The sequence below is a fragment of the Triticum dicoccoides genome, chromosome 6A, assembly GCF_002162155.2.
Source record: "Triticum dicoccoides isolate Atlit2015 ecotype Zavitan chromosome 6A, WEW_v2.0, whole genome shotgun sequence".
Taxonomy (NCBI): Eukaryota; Viridiplantae; Streptophyta; class Magnoliopsida; order Poales; family Poaceae; genus Triticum; species Triticum dicoccoides.
The window spans coordinates 36,173,535-36,190,785 of record NC_041390.1 but is presented as its reverse complement, the minus strand read 5'-3'; the positions used below and the strand labels follow the sequence as shown (position 1 = coordinate 36,190,785).

Genomic DNA, 17,251 nt, shown 5'->3' with positions numbered 1-17,251 from the left:
TGTTTAGGACCTCGAAGATGTAAAAGTTAGTTATTTTTGCGTCTACATTTTCTATTGGGGATACTGTGAGAGGAGCAAACCATGGCTCGCTTCCTTAGCGGCTTAACCATCCTATCAGCCATCGCCTCGACGGCTTGAACCATCCTATTAAGCATCGCCTCGACATGCTTCCAACTGTTGTTACTATTCTCACTGCTTCCCTATTTCATCAGCCATATGCCTTGTAGTTCGACGAAATTTCCTAATTGTACGCATGAATTGCTTGTTTCAATTAAGTTATGTGTTCTAGTTTAGAGGTTGTTGCAGAACATATTTTTTTGTTAGTCTACACGATGTATACAAGATGAAGAGTTCGGGACCAAACAACAAGTGGTTAAATAAATTAGTACGCAAAAAAAAAGATATCAGTCCCATTGTCAACTACAGTAATTTAATTTGTTTTATACTGTAGGTTTGAGCTATATAACGTGGAGTCACGTCGGCACCGATGAGATCAGCTTACTTTGTGTAACAGTCTGTCAGGCGACGACTTGACCATGGCGATTGCATGAAGTCTACCCGATCGATCAGTTGACCTTGATTACATACAGAGCATGCAGTGGTGTCCGATCTATCATTGGCAGAACAGAACCCACCACTGCTCCACGATGCCCACGGCCTCGCGATCCCGATTGCTGCCATTGCCAGTCCTCCTACTCGTTCTGGCAGGTGCAGCAGCCATTGTTGGCGAGCAAGATGAGCAGCAGCCGATCACGCACCCGGGATGCCCAGACAACTGCGGCAACATGAGCATCCCGTTCCCATTCGGCCAGATGCCGGGCTGCTTCCGCGAGGGCTTCCAGGTCACCTGCGACCACTCCTTCGACCCGCCTCGAGCCTTCCTCGCCGGCAGCGGCATGACAACCGCAACGAACACCATCACGCTCACCGAGTCCGACAGCTCGGCGCTCTTCGACGCCCCCTATCTGGGCCTGGGGCACTCGTACCCCAACACCTCGAGCTGTCTGGTCGAGCTCATGGACGTGTCGGTCGACAGGAGCGAGGCACGGGCATACGGCCCCATCACGTCCCGCTGCAGCACCAACGTTACTCACTTCAAGGTTCAAGCTCAAAGAAGAGGCCATGAGTCTGGCGGGGCCGTTCGCCGTCTCGGAGGCGCTCAACGCGGTGGTCGGCGTCGGCTGGAGTGTTAGCGTCAGGGACAGCTCGCGCTCCACCTACACGACGACGTTCGCCTGCCGCTCGGAGCTCGCCGCCAGGAACGGGTCGTGCACGGGGCGGGGCTGCTGCGAGGCCGCCCTGGGCTCGGAGCCAAGCTACAGCACCGTCGCCGGCGCCGTGCCGGGGGTCAGTTCCGAGAACAACACCCTGTGGAGGACCAGCCCGTGCTCCTGCGCTATGGTGATCGAGAAGTCACGCTACACCTTCTCGACGCTGGACCTGTACGGCGACAAGGTGCTGCCGAAGAAGTTCCCCAGGGGCGCCCCGGTCGTGCTCGACTTCGCCATCGTCGGGGACGCCGATTGCCCGGTGAAAGGCCAGCGGCCGCCGCCGGACTACGCGTGCGTCAGCAACAACAGCCATTGTGTCAACGCGACGGTTGGCCAGTCGAGGTACGCACTCAGCTACGTGTGCAAGTGCTCCGAGCACTACCAGGGCAATCCTTACATCGCCAATGGCTGCAGAGGTTTGTCGAAATGTTTTGATCTCCACAGATTAATTACTCTCATCCTTGCTTAGACGATTTATTAACTCAGGTTTCGTATCTTGATCCTTGATTTCAACTTTTGAAGACATCGATGAGTGCAAGTTCCCAAATATATATTTTTGCTCAAGCAAGGGCATATGTATGAGCAGACTTGATGGCTATGATTGTCCATGCAAGCCTGGAATGAAAGGCGATGGAAAATCAAGACACTGTGCAGAAACATTCCCCCTAGTAGCCAAGGCGATTGTGGGTAAGTAAATGGCATGTATATTTATGTATTTGTGTTTAGAAAAATGTTGAATTTTGAGCTTTTCTTTCTAGAATATGTTGTGGTACACTATTCCTGTCTTATTCTCCTACATATCACTAATTTTAGAATGCGTAAATAAGTTTTTATAACTTTAATTGCTAATACACATTTAAGCATTTATTTTTTCTACAATATAATATATTTGCATCCTCATTTTATTACCGGATCCGTTCTATGAAATACCTTTATTTCATTATTAGCTATTTATTTATACTAACACCCATAAAAAAAGCTATTTATACTAACATGTAAACATAAGAACTTAGTGTTGGATGTTTATATTGGATAGCTTTTCTTCAAACTTCTTGCATAGCAAGTTAATATATCTAAAACATAAAATTAAACATATTGAAATAGTAAGTCAAAAGGGTGAACATGGGCAACTAGTTTTAAATTGGGGTCACCTAGTATGAGAGGATGGCCTGCACATTTGCCGTCATCTTTGACCAAATGTGGAACCTAGTGTGAGCTTTCATGGTCCTCCTCTTAGGGCACTCACAATGCATTGTTTCTTATTCGCATAAATAAATAAATGCGTTGTTTCTTAAGTTGTCATCCTAGGTGTGATAGATTTGTAGAGACAACCACCCAAGTGCATTATCTCTTAGGGCAGTCTCAATGCATTATATTTTAAGCTATATTGTTGATGGTGTTATTTCATTTTATACTATATTTCTACTAGATCATTTATTGGGAACTTGTGAGTAAGTTTGTTTTGTCCATGCAGGCACAATCGGTTGTATTTTTGTCATTGTAGTTATGTCATTTCTACTTCTTCTTAGCAAAGAGAAAAAGAAGACAAAAGAGTTCTATGAAAAGAATGGTGGGTCTACACTAGAGAAAGCAAAAATTATAAAACTTTTCAAAAAGGGTGAGCTCATGCCTTATTTGAAAGATACCAATTTTATTGGAAATGGTGGTTTCGGTGCAGTTTACAAGGGCATCCTTGGTGATGAATTGGTTGCAATTAATAAGACGATTAGTGGTAGTCTGCTGGAGAATGAACAGTTTGCAAATGAAGTCATCATCCAATCCCAAGTCATCCATAAGAACATTGTCAGGCTCATAGGTTGTTGTCTGGAAGTTGATACCCCATTGCTAGTATATGAGTTTCTTTCCAATGGTAGCCCCCATGATATTCTTCACGGCAACGACAACAAACCTTTGAACTTGGATACACGTTTAAGAATTTCTGCAGAATCTGCAGATGGTCTAGCTTACATGCATTCAAAAACAAACACCAAAATCCTACATGGTGATGTCAAACCAGCAAATATACTGTTGGATGATAGGTTTGTTGCCAAGATTGCAGACTTCGGCATATCGAGGTTGATTGCAAGAGACAAGCAACACACCGCAAAAGTCATCGGTGATATGAGTTATATGGATCCAGTATATTTACAGTCAGGCTTGCTGACTGAAAAGAGTGATGTCTGTAGCTTTGGAGTTGTGATGTTGGAACTTATTAGTAGGAAGAAGGCCATGCACTCTGATAACAACAACTTAGTCAACAGTTTCATTGGAGCTCATAGAAGTGGGGAGAGGGCAACCGAGTTGTTTGACAAAGAAATTGCTGTAGGAGAAGATTTGGAGATTCTTCAAAGTCTAGCAGGGATGGCAATCGAATGTCTCAGCCTTGAGGTGGATCAAAGACCAGACATGACAGATATAGCACACCGCCTTCTCATACAGAATAATTCGCGTAATGCATAAGTTGTTTCAAGTAAGTTGCTTATTTAGTTAACATATATGTATGGCGTCAAATAAGGACAATTCACATCAACAATTTTCTATTTTGCTATTTTGAGCATAATATTTTCAATAGATGTAGGGGATGTGTCCATCAATTTCATGAAATTTCTTATTTCACTATAACTCACTCATTGTGCCATATTTTGAAGTTACCAAATGTATGTATTGCATGGATTCACCATTTGTTTTCTAAATGTATGTATCGTGCTACACTGAAACATGGGTACCCAATAGTGCAGTATAATGAAAAATAATTGCACTATGGGCTAATCGGCCAACGATTTTTAGCTCACCCAGCTTGACTTCAACGGAAGGGGAAGAGCAATGGCCTTGTTGGAACCCGAGCGGCGGCGACCTACCATGCACTACTCTTCCTTGCTGCCGGCGGCGCCCATGGACTTGCCAACTTCGTGGTCATGGGGGTGGGGCGCGGCCTTGGCGGAGTCGGTGATGTCCACCTCCTCGTCGCTCTTGTCGAATACCTCATCCGCCGCCTCGTCCATCTCCTTGTAGGCGGCCTATAATTTCACCTGACATTAGCGATACCGTTAGCAGACGCGACGGATGTCTCGGGTGGAGCGTTAGGAGTCGAGCGGTGCCGCCTGCTCCGCCAGGTCTGCGTCCGATGCTATGGCCATGTCGATGATGAGTTGCTCCTCCGCTTGTCGATGCTCGTCGAGGAGATGGAAGTTGTAGGCTTGGTCGGCCCGCGCCTCCCGGAACTTGGCCTCCCGCTCCTCCCGCACCATGTCCATATAGTGGGCACGAGCCTCGTGATGGTGATGCCGGCATGCACCGGCGAGGAGGGTGACACCAGCTCGTCCTCTACCACATCCCCCATTGGGACATCATTGACCTTTGTCTGCCTGCCGGCCTGCCAACCCACAGCAATGTCGGCCATCTCCTTCTTCTGGTCAGATGACAGGCTATCCCAGAGGGATTTAAAGCGCGAGGAGGCTATGGTGGGTGTGGTGCGGAGAGGAGAAAGGGGTCGTAGGATGATGACTATGGCTATGGCCGGGATTGGAGTTTATATAGCGGGCGGATGGCAATGGTCGACGGCAGACAAACAGATGGGTGGAGCCGGAGTAGGTTCCTCGGCAACCACATATTGTTAATGCAGGGCGACTGACCGCCGCAGTGTCATTTGAATGCGGAGCAGTCACGTGCACCGAGAAGCGGCAGGCCGACGCTCTCTAGGAGCTTCAATGCCGGCAATAGTGAGAGGCCGCGTTCGCTCTAGCCGGGCATGAATGCGGCACTAACCCTCTAGAGCGGCACTGACCGTTGAGGGCGGGGACTGCGCACGGGCGAGGCAGCGGGTTAATGGTAGGCCAGGGCAGTCAAAAGCAGACGTGGCAGCGGTCCAGATGCCCGTAAATGCCCCTAGTTTGTCTTCGGTTTACGGGGAAAAGTGTGTCCAAACTGCCAAGCGGACCAATATAGGCCCGCGGACGGCAGTTGGGGACTGCTTTGGAGATGCTTGAGGTCTTTGCTACTGAAAGCTTTGCAAGCAATCACTCAAGAAAATAAGCTTTGCAAGCTGCTACTTCTTTTCTTACTTGGCAAAAAATAAAATAAAATACACTTCTTCTTCTTCTTTTTATCTTTTGAGGAATAAGAGCATCTACAATCGGGCATCTCAAACCCGCCTCAAACACTCGTGTGCGGTCCAGTGACCGGTCAGAAAAATCCGACCTAGACGGGTGCCTCAAACGGGCCTTAAACGCCCAGATGACCGGCACCCCTCATATCCAGCCCAAACATGGAGAGGATATGGGGAGGCTTGGACACGACCTGGAGTGTCCGCCGTGTCCGACTAACAGCTGGGTTCCACACAAAAACACTCTGAAACCTGGCGGTCTGAAGCTTGTCTCCTCCGTCGCCGCGTGGCGCCGCTCTGCGGGCCGCATAGTGCCCTAGCCTGGCTATTTAAGCCGACCGCTGGCACCAAAACCTTACCCATCGACATTGCCCCCCTCCCGTCCGCCGCCACCATCACTTTCCACTCACCGTCCACCACTAGTATTAGCCATGCATCCACGCCGCTGGGTAAGGAGCTACACATATCTAACGTCGGAGCACCGGCTGCAGCTCCTTGAACATATCTTGGCAAGGCACGAAGCTCGGATCGCCGCTGGGCTACCTCCGAACTTGGTGGATTCGGAGGAGGACTTGGAGGACGACGACGACGAGGACAAGGAGGATGGGGAGGACGCGAAGTAAGAGGAAGAGCAGGAGGAGGATGGGGAGAGTGCGAAGCAGGAGGAGGACGAGAAGGACGTGGGGGCGTGGGGGACGCGGATCTGCATGCGATCCTCGATTCCCTCCGGCCAGAATCGGTGGTGGAGGCCAAGCGCCGTCGTCTGCAGGAGGCGGAGGCGGAGCACACCGCGGACGTCAAAGAGATGCTCGCGTATACAAATGAGGAGGAGGAGCCAGAACCCTCCTACGCTCCCATCTACCCGGTGCCCGACACCGACATCGTGGACATTTCAGACGAAGTGTAGTTAGGCTAGTGTGATGTGCATAGTACGTATGATTTTCTTTTTTGCATGTTTTATATGGATCTAGTAGATGAAATATAAGGTACTTGGATGTATAGCACCATGTATTAGATGTGACCGGTCAATGCCGCCGACATGCCCGATAGCGTCTGCAAGCATTTGAGGGACCGAATTTATCTAGTCCGGCTATAAATGCTCTAAAGCTGCAGGCTTTATCTGGCAGAGCGCAAAAAGGGGATGTACTTCACAAATTGCAACGCAACATTTGGGCTCGGAAAGGAATGACAATGGGGGATTCTATATCCTAGAGATCAACTCCCGCTTTCAACCCACGAACAATATGAGTCTGAAACTTCTTTCGTACAAATTTTATGAAACCGTGTGCGATGGCTCGAATTCTTATTCAATCTTATACTCAGGACTAGCAGCGGCCCGAGAGCAAACGTGCCGATGCTTGCATGTGCCTTTGATGCTCATTGTGTTCCTAACACTTCTCAGGCACACATCAATACTTCTATTCTACGCTGGTTGTGGTCGTTTGATGGGGAGACGTCCTTTTATTGCGATAGACTCACCATTAAATTCATTGCCACAAAATATTTGGTCATGATGGGAGTTATATTCATTTTCCTTACTTCGATACATTTATTTTTCATACTAACCATTTACTTTGATTATGGGTTCATGTAAATGAATCTATCTAACATCTTATCGCAGTGAGAAATCTCATACACTAGTCTCATTAATATGATACCACCTTCATAGTGCATAGTAGAAGTATCATAGATGACCTTATTTATCATCATGCATGACTCATAGTAGCACATTATTTAATATAATACAATATCATATCATGATACTCAATCCTCTCATTCTTTATTTAATTATATGTCATCTCATCTAAACTGCTTAGTTGACATGCATGATACTTCATAGTATGATACTCCCACTCTAAGCAGTTTTAGCCTGGTCACAATGGGAAGTATCACATGCATGATACTAGTGTGTGATACTACCTTCACAATGCATATTATCATAGATTGGTATCACACAGGGATCTTATTTATTGTCATGTATGACACATATTGGTACTCCCTCCGTTCCTAAATACAAGTCTTTTAGAGATTCCAATATGGACTACATACGAAGCAAAATGAGTGAATCTACACTTCAAAATATATTTGTATACATCCGTATATAGTTTAAATATTGGAATCTCTACATAGACTTATATTTAGGGACGGAGGGAGTACATCATTTAATATGATACGGTATTATATCGTGATACTCAATCCTCTATTCTCTCATTTAATTGAGTGTCACCTCACCAAAAATGATTAGTTGGCTCGCATGATCAGGGCCGCCTCCAAGAATTTCAGGCCCTGGTGCGAACTTTAAAATGGGGCCCTAAATTTTTAAAAGCCTTATCATTAAACAAACTAATATGACTAACGCATACTATCACTTTTTTTTTTGAATATTTGTTATTTGACACAACATTAAATTATGCATGACGACTTGAGGAGCTAGCCAATTGTGCAAGTACATAAAAGATGAACATAAAAAAGTATTATAATTATTCAGTATAGTATTTGCCAAGATGAGCAGACTAAAAAGTACTGTATAATTATTTAATATAGTGTTTTGCATGTATATTCATTGACAGAATTGTTCAAGAAAGAAAATAGCAAATAGCCTATATTCATTGATAGTAAGACTTTGTAGGCGCACCTGACAGAGTCATGGATTGATCAGTGACGCCCTGACGCTCAGCCAGCCGCCCAGACGCTGGCTGCGTCGGCTTGTCGGAACTGGCTTTCTCGCGTTGTGCCACTGTCCTGCAAATGTTGTGCCGTAGTGGATTCTAACCCAATCTGTCGGAATTGATACACACGTACGTACAAATAAAAGGCCAAAATAAATTGATTCACTCAATTAATCATCACCGATATAATCACCCAACAGAGAAACAAAACCAAAATCAAATAGGGTTTCAATTAACCTAAATGGAGATGGTGATCCGGTGAACAACTTTTCTGATGATTGATGGTGATTCCACTGGCCCTCATCACGGACGTGCCTGCCATGCATCCTTGGCGCTGCTGTACGGAGTGGCCGCGTGCATACCTGGCCGCCTGCCGCTGGCCGGAGCGTAGCGGTGTGCAGTATACGGCGTTAGATTTGCAGGCAGCGGACGGCCCGACGCCGACTAGGGAAACAAAGCGAAGGAATTGAAACAGAGATTGGTTTGTTCCTTTCTCTGAGGCTAAACTCTCGTGCCCATGTGTGTAGCGGGCTGGAGAGAAGAAAACAAAAGCCCAGTAAGAAAAATACCAAGAGAGATTGACAAAATGTGGCCCCCCGGAAAGCGGGGGTCCTGTGCTGTTGCACCGTTCGCACATGCTTATGGATGGGCCTGCGCATGATACTACCAATAATACTTTCATTGGGAGCCTTAGGGCACTTCCAATGCTTTTATGTTAGCATGTTTTTATAGGTAAAAATATATATGATGTGACACCCTATTTAATGAGAAAAGATAGATCAATCTAGATACAGAATTAGCATCAAATCTAAGACATATGATAGCTTTTCTCTCGCAGAAGGCATTAAATGAGAGTTGTTCTAGATATACAACACTAAAAGATAGTGCACTCGCACTGCCATATGTAAACATCTATTTAATGGCATTAGATATAGCTTGAGATATATAGTGCATTGAGCTGCCCTTAAACTATGGTAAGGAAATGCATAGATGTTGGCTAGTATTAATATATATCAAAATTAATGGAGTACTCACCTATTCTGATTGGGGAGTCCTGTGAATGGTTGTATGTTGAGGCGGACTACTTGAGAAGTGTTAGGAAAACAATTACTCCCTCCGTAAAAAAATATAAGAGCATTTAAATACATGGTTGCATGTTAAGAGAAATATGTTAATACTGATTTTTTTAGGGAAATGTTGAATTTTTAGATAGAGTTTGTCGTTTGGTTGGGAAGGCATTATTTATTTATTTTTAAGCTTGGCCCAAAACAAACACTTCCTGTACGGAGAGAACACACACTCTCCTTTCCTTAAAAAAAAGAGGCATGCATGAAAACTCGTCTCCTTTACTGCTCCCATTCTCAAGTCTCCCTGCTGTCCAGCACCGCCGCCCAGGCCCGCATTGCCCAGCCTTCCCACACTGGCCGAGAAGACACAACCGAGCATCTTCAGCCTTACCGAGCAAACCTCCTGTCGTGGGTTTGTCACGGCAGATGTCCTCGTGAAAAGACTTAGTCGTGGAGCCATCGCAACGGGTTAGCTTAAAGGGGTTAAACCGGACAAGGGGACACGGGGAGTTTATACTAGTTCGGCCCCTTCGATGAAGGTAAAAGCCTACGTCTAGTTGTGATTGATATTGCTAGGGTTTCGATGACCAGGGAGCGAATCAGCTTTGACTGGCTCTCGAGTTGTTGTTTTCTGTCCTCAAACCGTGGCCGGGTCGTCCCTTTATATACACAGGTTGACGCCCGCCGGTTTACAGAGTCCCGAGGCCGGATCATAGAGGTGTCCGGTGTTGGGGAACGTAGTAATTTCAAAAAATTTCCTACGCACATGCAAGATCATGGTGATACATAGCAACGAGAAGGGGAGAGTGTGATCTACGTACCCTTGTAGATCGACAACGGAAGCGTTAACTTGGTTGATGTAGTCGTACGTCTTCACGGCCCGACCGATCAAGCACCGAAACTACGGCACCTCCGAGTTCTAGCACACGTTCAGCTCGATGACGATCCCCGGACTCCGATCCAGCAAAGTGTCGGGGAAGAGTTCCATCAGCACGACGGCGTGGTGACGATCTTGATGTACTACTGTCGCAGGGCTTCGCCTAAGCACCGCTACAGTATTATCAAGGACTATGGTGGAAGGGGGCACCACACACGGCTAAGAATATGATCACGTGGATCAACTTGTGTCTCTAGGGGTGCCCCTGCCTCCGTATATAAAGGCTCAAGGGAGGGGGGGCTGGCCGGCCAAGAGGAGGCACGCCAGGTGGGAGTAGGACTCCCCCCCTTTCCTAGTTGGAATAGGATTCACGGAGGGGGGAAAAGAGGAGAGAGAGGAGGAAGGGGGGCCGGCCCCCTCTCCTTGTCCTATTCGGACCAAGGGGGGGGGGAGGGGCGCGCGGCCCATCTATGGCCACCTCTCCTCTCTTCCACTAAGGCCCACTAAGGCCCATATACCTCCCGGGGGGTTCCGGTAACCTCCCGGTAATCCGGTAAAATCCCGATTTCACCCGGAACACTTCCGATATCCAAACATAGGCTTCCAATATATCAATCTTTATGTCTCGACCATTTCAAGACTCCTCGTCATGTCCGTGATCACATCCGAGACTCCGAACAACCTTCGGTACATCAAAATGCATAAACTCATAATATAACTGTCATCGTAACCTTAAGCGTGCGGACCCTACGGGTTCGAGAACAATGTAGACATGACCGAGACACGTCTCCGGTCAATAACCAATAGCGGAACCTGGATGCTCATATTGGCTCTTACATATTCTACGAAGATCTTTTATCGGTCAGACCGCATAACAACATACGTTGTTCCCTTTGTCATTGGTATGTTACTTGCCCGAGATTCAATCGTCGGTATCCTATACCTAGTTCAATCTCGTTACCGGCAAGTCTCTTTACTCGTTCTGTAATACATCATCCCGCAACTAACTCATTAGTTGCAATGCTTGCAAGGCTTAAGTGATGTGCATTACCGAGAGGGCCTAGAGATACCTCTCCGACAATCGAAGTGACAAATCCTAATCTCAAAATACGCCAACCCAACATGTACCTTTGGAGACACCTGTAGAGCTCCTTTATAATCACCCAGTTACATTGTGATGTTTGGTAGCACACAAAGTGTTCCTCTGGCAAACGGGAGTTGCATAATCTCATAGTCATAGGAACATGTATAAGTCATGAAGAAAGCAATAGCAACATACTAAACGATCGGGTGCTAAGCTAATGGAATGGGTCATGTCAATCAGATCATTCAACTAATGATGTGATCCCGTTAATCAAATAACAACTCTTTGTCCATGGTTAGGAAACATAACCATCTTTGATCAACGAGCTAGTCAAGTAGAGGCATACTAGTGACACTCTGTTTGTCTATGTATTCACACATGTATTATGTTTCCGGTTAATACAATTCTAGCATGAATAATAAACTTTTATCATGATATAAGGAAATAAATAATAACTTTATTATTGCCTCTAGGGCATATTTCCTTCAGTCTCCCACTTGCACTAGAGTCAATAATCTAGATTACACAGTAATGATTCTAACACCCATGGAGCCTTGGCGCTGATCATGTTTTGCTCGTGGAAGAGGCTTAGTCAACGGGTCTGCAACATTCAGATCCGTATGTATCTTGCAAATCTCTATGTCTCCCACCTGGACTAGATCCCGGATGGAATTGAAGCGTCTCTTGATGTGCTTGGTTCTCTTGTGAAATCTGGATTCCTTCACCAAGGCAATTGCACCAGTATTGTCACAAAAGATTTTCATTGGACCCGATGCACTAGGTATGACACCTAGATCGGATATGAACTCCTTCATCCAGACTCCTTCATTCGCTGCTTTCGAAGCAGCTATGTATTCCGCTTCACACGTAGATCCCGCCACGACGCTCTGTTTAGAACTGCACCAACTGACAGCTCCACCGTTTAATGTAAACACGTATCCGGTTTGCGATTTAAAATCGTTCGGATCAGTGTGAAAGCTTGCAGCAATGTAACCGTTTACGATGAGCTCTTTGTCACCTCCATATACGAGAAACATATCCTTAGTCCTTTTCAGGTACTTCAGGATGTTCTTGACCGCTGTCCAGTGATCGACTCCTGGATTACTTTGGTACCTTCCTACTAGACTTATAGCAAGGCACACATCAGGTCTGGTACACAGCATTGCATACATGATAGAGCCTATGGCTGAAGCATAGGGAACGTCTTTCATTTTCTCTCTATCTTCTGCAGTGGTCGGGCATTGAGTCTGACTCAATTTCACACCTTGTAACACAGGCAAGAACCCTTTCTTTGCTTGATCCATTTTGAACTTCTTCAAAATCTTGTCAAGGTATGTGCTTTGTGAAAGTCCAATTAAACGTCTTGATCTATCTCTATAGATCTTTATGCCTAATATGTAAGCAGCTTCACCGAGGTCTTTCATTGAAAAACTCTTATTCAAGTATCCCTTTATGCTATCCAGAAACTCTATATCATTTCCAATCAGTAATATGTCATCCACATATAATATCAGAAATGCTACATAGCTCCCACTCACTTTCTTGTAAATACAGACTTCTCCAAAAGTCTGTATAAAACCAAATGCTTTGATCACACTATGAAAGCATTTATTCCAACTCCGAGAGGCTTGCACCAGTCCATAAATGGATCGCTGGAGTTTGCACACTTTGTTAGCTCCCTTTGGATCGACAAAACCTTCCTGTTGCATCATATACAACTCTTCCTTCAGAAATCCATTCAGGAATACAGTTTTGACATCCATCTGCCAAATTTCATAATCATGAAATGCGGCAATTGCTAACATGATTCGGACAGACTTAAGCATCGCTATGGGTGAGAAGGTCTCATCGTAGTCAACCCCTTGAACTTGCCGAAACCCTTTTGCGACAAGTCGAGCTTTGTAGACAGTAATATTACCGTCGGCGTCAGTCTTCTTCTTGAAGATCCATTTATTTTCAATTGCTTGCCGATCATTGGGCAAGTCAATCAAAGTCCACACTTTGTTCTCATACATGGATCCCATCTCAGATTTCATGGCTTCAAGCCATTTTGCGGAATCTGGGCTCACTATCGCTTCTTCATAGTTCGTAGGTTCTTCATGATCTAGTAGCATGACTTCCAGAACTGGATTACCGTACCACTCTAGCGTGGATCTCACTCTGGTTGATCTACGAGGTTCAGTAGTATCTTGTTCTGAAGTTTCATGATCATTATCATTAGCTTCCTCACTAATTGGTGTAGGTGTCACAAAAACAGTTTTCTGTGATGCACTACTTTCCAATAAGGGAGCAGGTACAGTTACCTCGTCAAGTTCTACTTTCCTCCCACTCACTTCTTTCGAGAGAAACTCCTTCTCTAGAAAGTTTCCGAACTTAGCAACAAAAGTCTTGCCTTCGGATCTGTGATAGAAGGTGTATCCAATAGTCTCCTTTGAATATCCTATGAAGACACAATTCTCCGATTTGGGTTCGAGCTTATCAGGTTGAACCTTTTTCACATAAGCATCGCAGCCCCAAACTTTCAGAAACGACAACTTTGGTTTCTTGCCAAACCATAGTTCATAAGGCGTCGTCTCAACAGATTTTGATGGTGCCCTATTTAACGTGAATGCGGCCGTCTCCAAAGCATAACCCCAAAACGATAGCGGTAAATCAGTAAGAGACATCATAGATCGCACCATATCTAGTAAAGTACGATTACGACGTTCGGACACACCATTACGCTTGGTGTTCCGGGTGGCGTGAGTTGCGAAACTATTCCGCATTGTTTCAAATGTACACCAAACTCGTAACTCAAATATTCTCCTCTACGATCAGATCATAGAAACTTTATTTTCTTGTTACGATGATTTTCAACTTCATTCTGAAATTCTTTGAACTTTTCAAACGTTTCAGACTTATGTTTCATTAAGTAGATATACCCATATCTGCTTAAGTCATCTGTGAAGGTGAGAAAATAACGATATCCGCCACGAGCCTCAATATTCATCGGACCACATACATCTGTATGTATGATTTCCAACAAATCTGTTGCTCTCTCCATAGTACCGGAGAATGGCGTTTTAGTCATCTTGTCCATGAGGCACGGTTCGCAAGTACCAAGTGATTCATAATCAAGTGGTTCCAAAAGTCCATCAGTATGGAGTTTCTTCATGCGCTTTACACCGATATGACCTAAACGGCAGTGCCACAAATAAGTTGCACTATCATTATCAACTCTGCATCTTTTGGCTTCAACATTATGAATATGTGTGTTACTACTATCGAGATTCAATAAAAATAGACCACTCTTCAAGGGTGCATGACCATAAAAGATATTACTCATATAAATAGAACAATCATTATTCTCTGATTTAAATGAATAACCGTCTCGCATCAAACAAGATCCAGATATAATGTTCATGCTTAACGCTGGCACCAAATAACAATTATTTAGGTCTAATATTAATCCCGAAGGTAGATGTAGAGGTAGAGTGCCGACCGCGATCACATCGACTTTGGAACCGTTTCCCACGCGCATCGTCACCTCGTCCTTAGCCAATCTTCGCTTAATTCGTAGTCCCTGTTTCGAGTTGCAAATATTAGCAACAGAACCAGTATCAAATACCCATGTGCTACTGTGAGCATTAGTAAGGTACACATCAATAACATGTATATCACATATACCTTTGTTCACCTTGCCATCCTTCTTATCCGCCAAATACTTGGGGCAGTTCCGCTTCCAGTGACCAGTCTGCTTGCAGTAGAAGCACTCAGTTTCAGGCTTAGGTCCAGACTTGGGTTTCTTTTCTTGAGCAGCAACTTACTTGCTGTTCTTCTTGAAGTTCCCCTTCTTCTTCCCTTTGCCCTTTTTCTTGAAACTAGTGATCTTGTTGACCATCAACACTTGATGCTCCTTTTTGATTTCTACCTCCGCAGCTTTCAGCATTGCGAAGAGCTCGGGAATAGTCTTATTCATCCCTTGCATATTATAGTTCATCACGAAGCTCTTGTAGCTTGGTGGCAGTGATTGGAGAATTCTGTCAATGACGCAATCATCTGGAAGATTAGCTCCCATTTGAATCAAGTGATTATTATACCCAGACATTTTGAGTATATACTCACTGACAGAACTGTTCTCCTTCATCTTGCAGCTATAGAACTTATTGGAGACTTCATATCTCTCAATCCGGGCATTTGCTTGAAATATTAACTTCAACTCCTGGAACATCTCATATGCTCCATGACGTTCAAAACGTCGTTGAAGTCCCGGTTCTAAGCCGTAAAGCATGGCACACTGAACTATCGAGTAGTCATCAGCTTTGCTCCGCCAGACGTTCATAACATCTGGTGTTGCTCCAGCAGCAGGCCTGGCACCCAGCAGTGCTTCCAGGACGTAATTCTTCTGTGCAGCAATGAGGATAATCCTCAAGTTACGGACCTAATCCGTGTAATTGCTACCATCATCTTTCAACTTTGCTTTCTCAAGGAACGCATTAAAATTCAACGGAACAACAACACGGGCCATTTATCGACAATCATACATAAACAAGCAAGATACTATCAGGTACTAAGTTCATGATAAATTTAGGTTCAATTAATCATATTACTTAAAGAACTCCCACTTAGATAGACATCCCTCTAATTCTCTAAGTGATTACGTGATCCAAATCAACTAAACCATGTCCGATCATCACGTGAGATGGAGTAGTTTCATTGGTGAACATCACTATGTTGATCATATCTACTATATGATTCACGTTCGACCTTTCGGTCTCCGTGTTCCGAGGCCATATCTGTATATGCTTGGCTCGTCAAGTATAACCTGAGTATTCCGCGTGTGCAACTGTTTTGCACCCGTTGTATTTGAACGTAGAGCCTATCACACCCGATCATCACGTGGTGTCTCAGCACGAAGAACTTTCGCAACGGTGCATACTCAGGGAGAACACTTCTTGATAATTTAGTGAGAGATCATCTTATAATGCTACTGTCAATCAAAGCAAGATAAGATGCATAAAAGATAAACATCACATGCAATCAATATAAGTGATATGATATGGCCATCATCATCTTGTGCTTGTGATCTCCATCTCCGAAGAACCGTCATGATCACCATCGTCACCGGCGCGACACCTTGATCTCCATCGTAGCATCGTTGTCGTCTCGCCAATTTTATGCTTCCACGACTATCGCTACCGCTTAGTGATAAAGTAAAGCATTACAACGCGATTGTATTGCATATAATAAAGCGGCAACCATATGGCTCCTGCCAGTTACCGATAACTCGGTTACAAAACATGATCATCTCATACAATAAAATTTAGCATCATGTCTTGACCATATCACATCACAACATGCCCTGCAAAAACAAGTTAGACGTCCTCTACTTTGTTGTTGCATGTTTTACGTGGCTGCTACGGGCTTAAGCAAGAACCAATCTTACCTACGCATCAAAACCACAACGATAGTTTGTCAAGTTGGTGCTGTTTTAACCTTCACAAGGACCGGGCGTAGCCACACTCAGTTCAACTAAAGTTGGAGAAACTGTCACCCGCAAGCCACCTATGTGCAAAGCACGTCGGGAGAACCGGTCTCGCGTAAGCGTACGCGTAATGTCGGTCCGGGCCGCTTCGTCCAACAATACCGCCGAACCAAAGTATGACATGCTGGTAAGCAGTATGACTTATATCGCCCACAACTCACTTGTGTTCTACTCGTGCATATAACATCAACATATAAAACCTAGGCTCTGATGCCACTGTTGGGGAACGTAGTAATTTCAAAAAAATTCCTACGCACACGCAAGATCATGGTGATGCATAGCAACGAGAAGGGGAGAGTGTGATCTACGTACCCTTGTAGATCGACAACGGAAGCATTAACTTGGTTGATGTAGTCGTACATCTTCACGGCCCGACCGATCAAGCACCGAAACTACGGCACCTCCGAGTTCTAGCACACGTTCAGCTCGATGACGATCCCTGGACTCCGATCCAGCAAAGAATCGGGGAAGAGTTCCGTCAGCACGATGGCGTGGTGACGATCTTGATGTACTACTTTCGCAGGGCTTCGTCTAAGCACCGCTACAGTATTATCGAGGACTATGGTAGAAGGGGGCACCGCACACGGCTAAGAATATGATCACGTGGATCAACTTGTGTCTCTAGGGGTGCCCCTGCCTCCGTATATAAAGGCTCAA

General features: G+C 45.1%; 1 pseudogene; it reads left to right on the top strand.

The window, feature by feature from the left end:
• Nucleotides 1-647: 647 nt before the first annotated feature.
• LOC119319113 lies at nt 648-3,819 on the top strand (annotated as a pseudogene).
• The last annotated feature ends 13,432 nt before the right edge of the window (nt 3,820-17,251 follow it).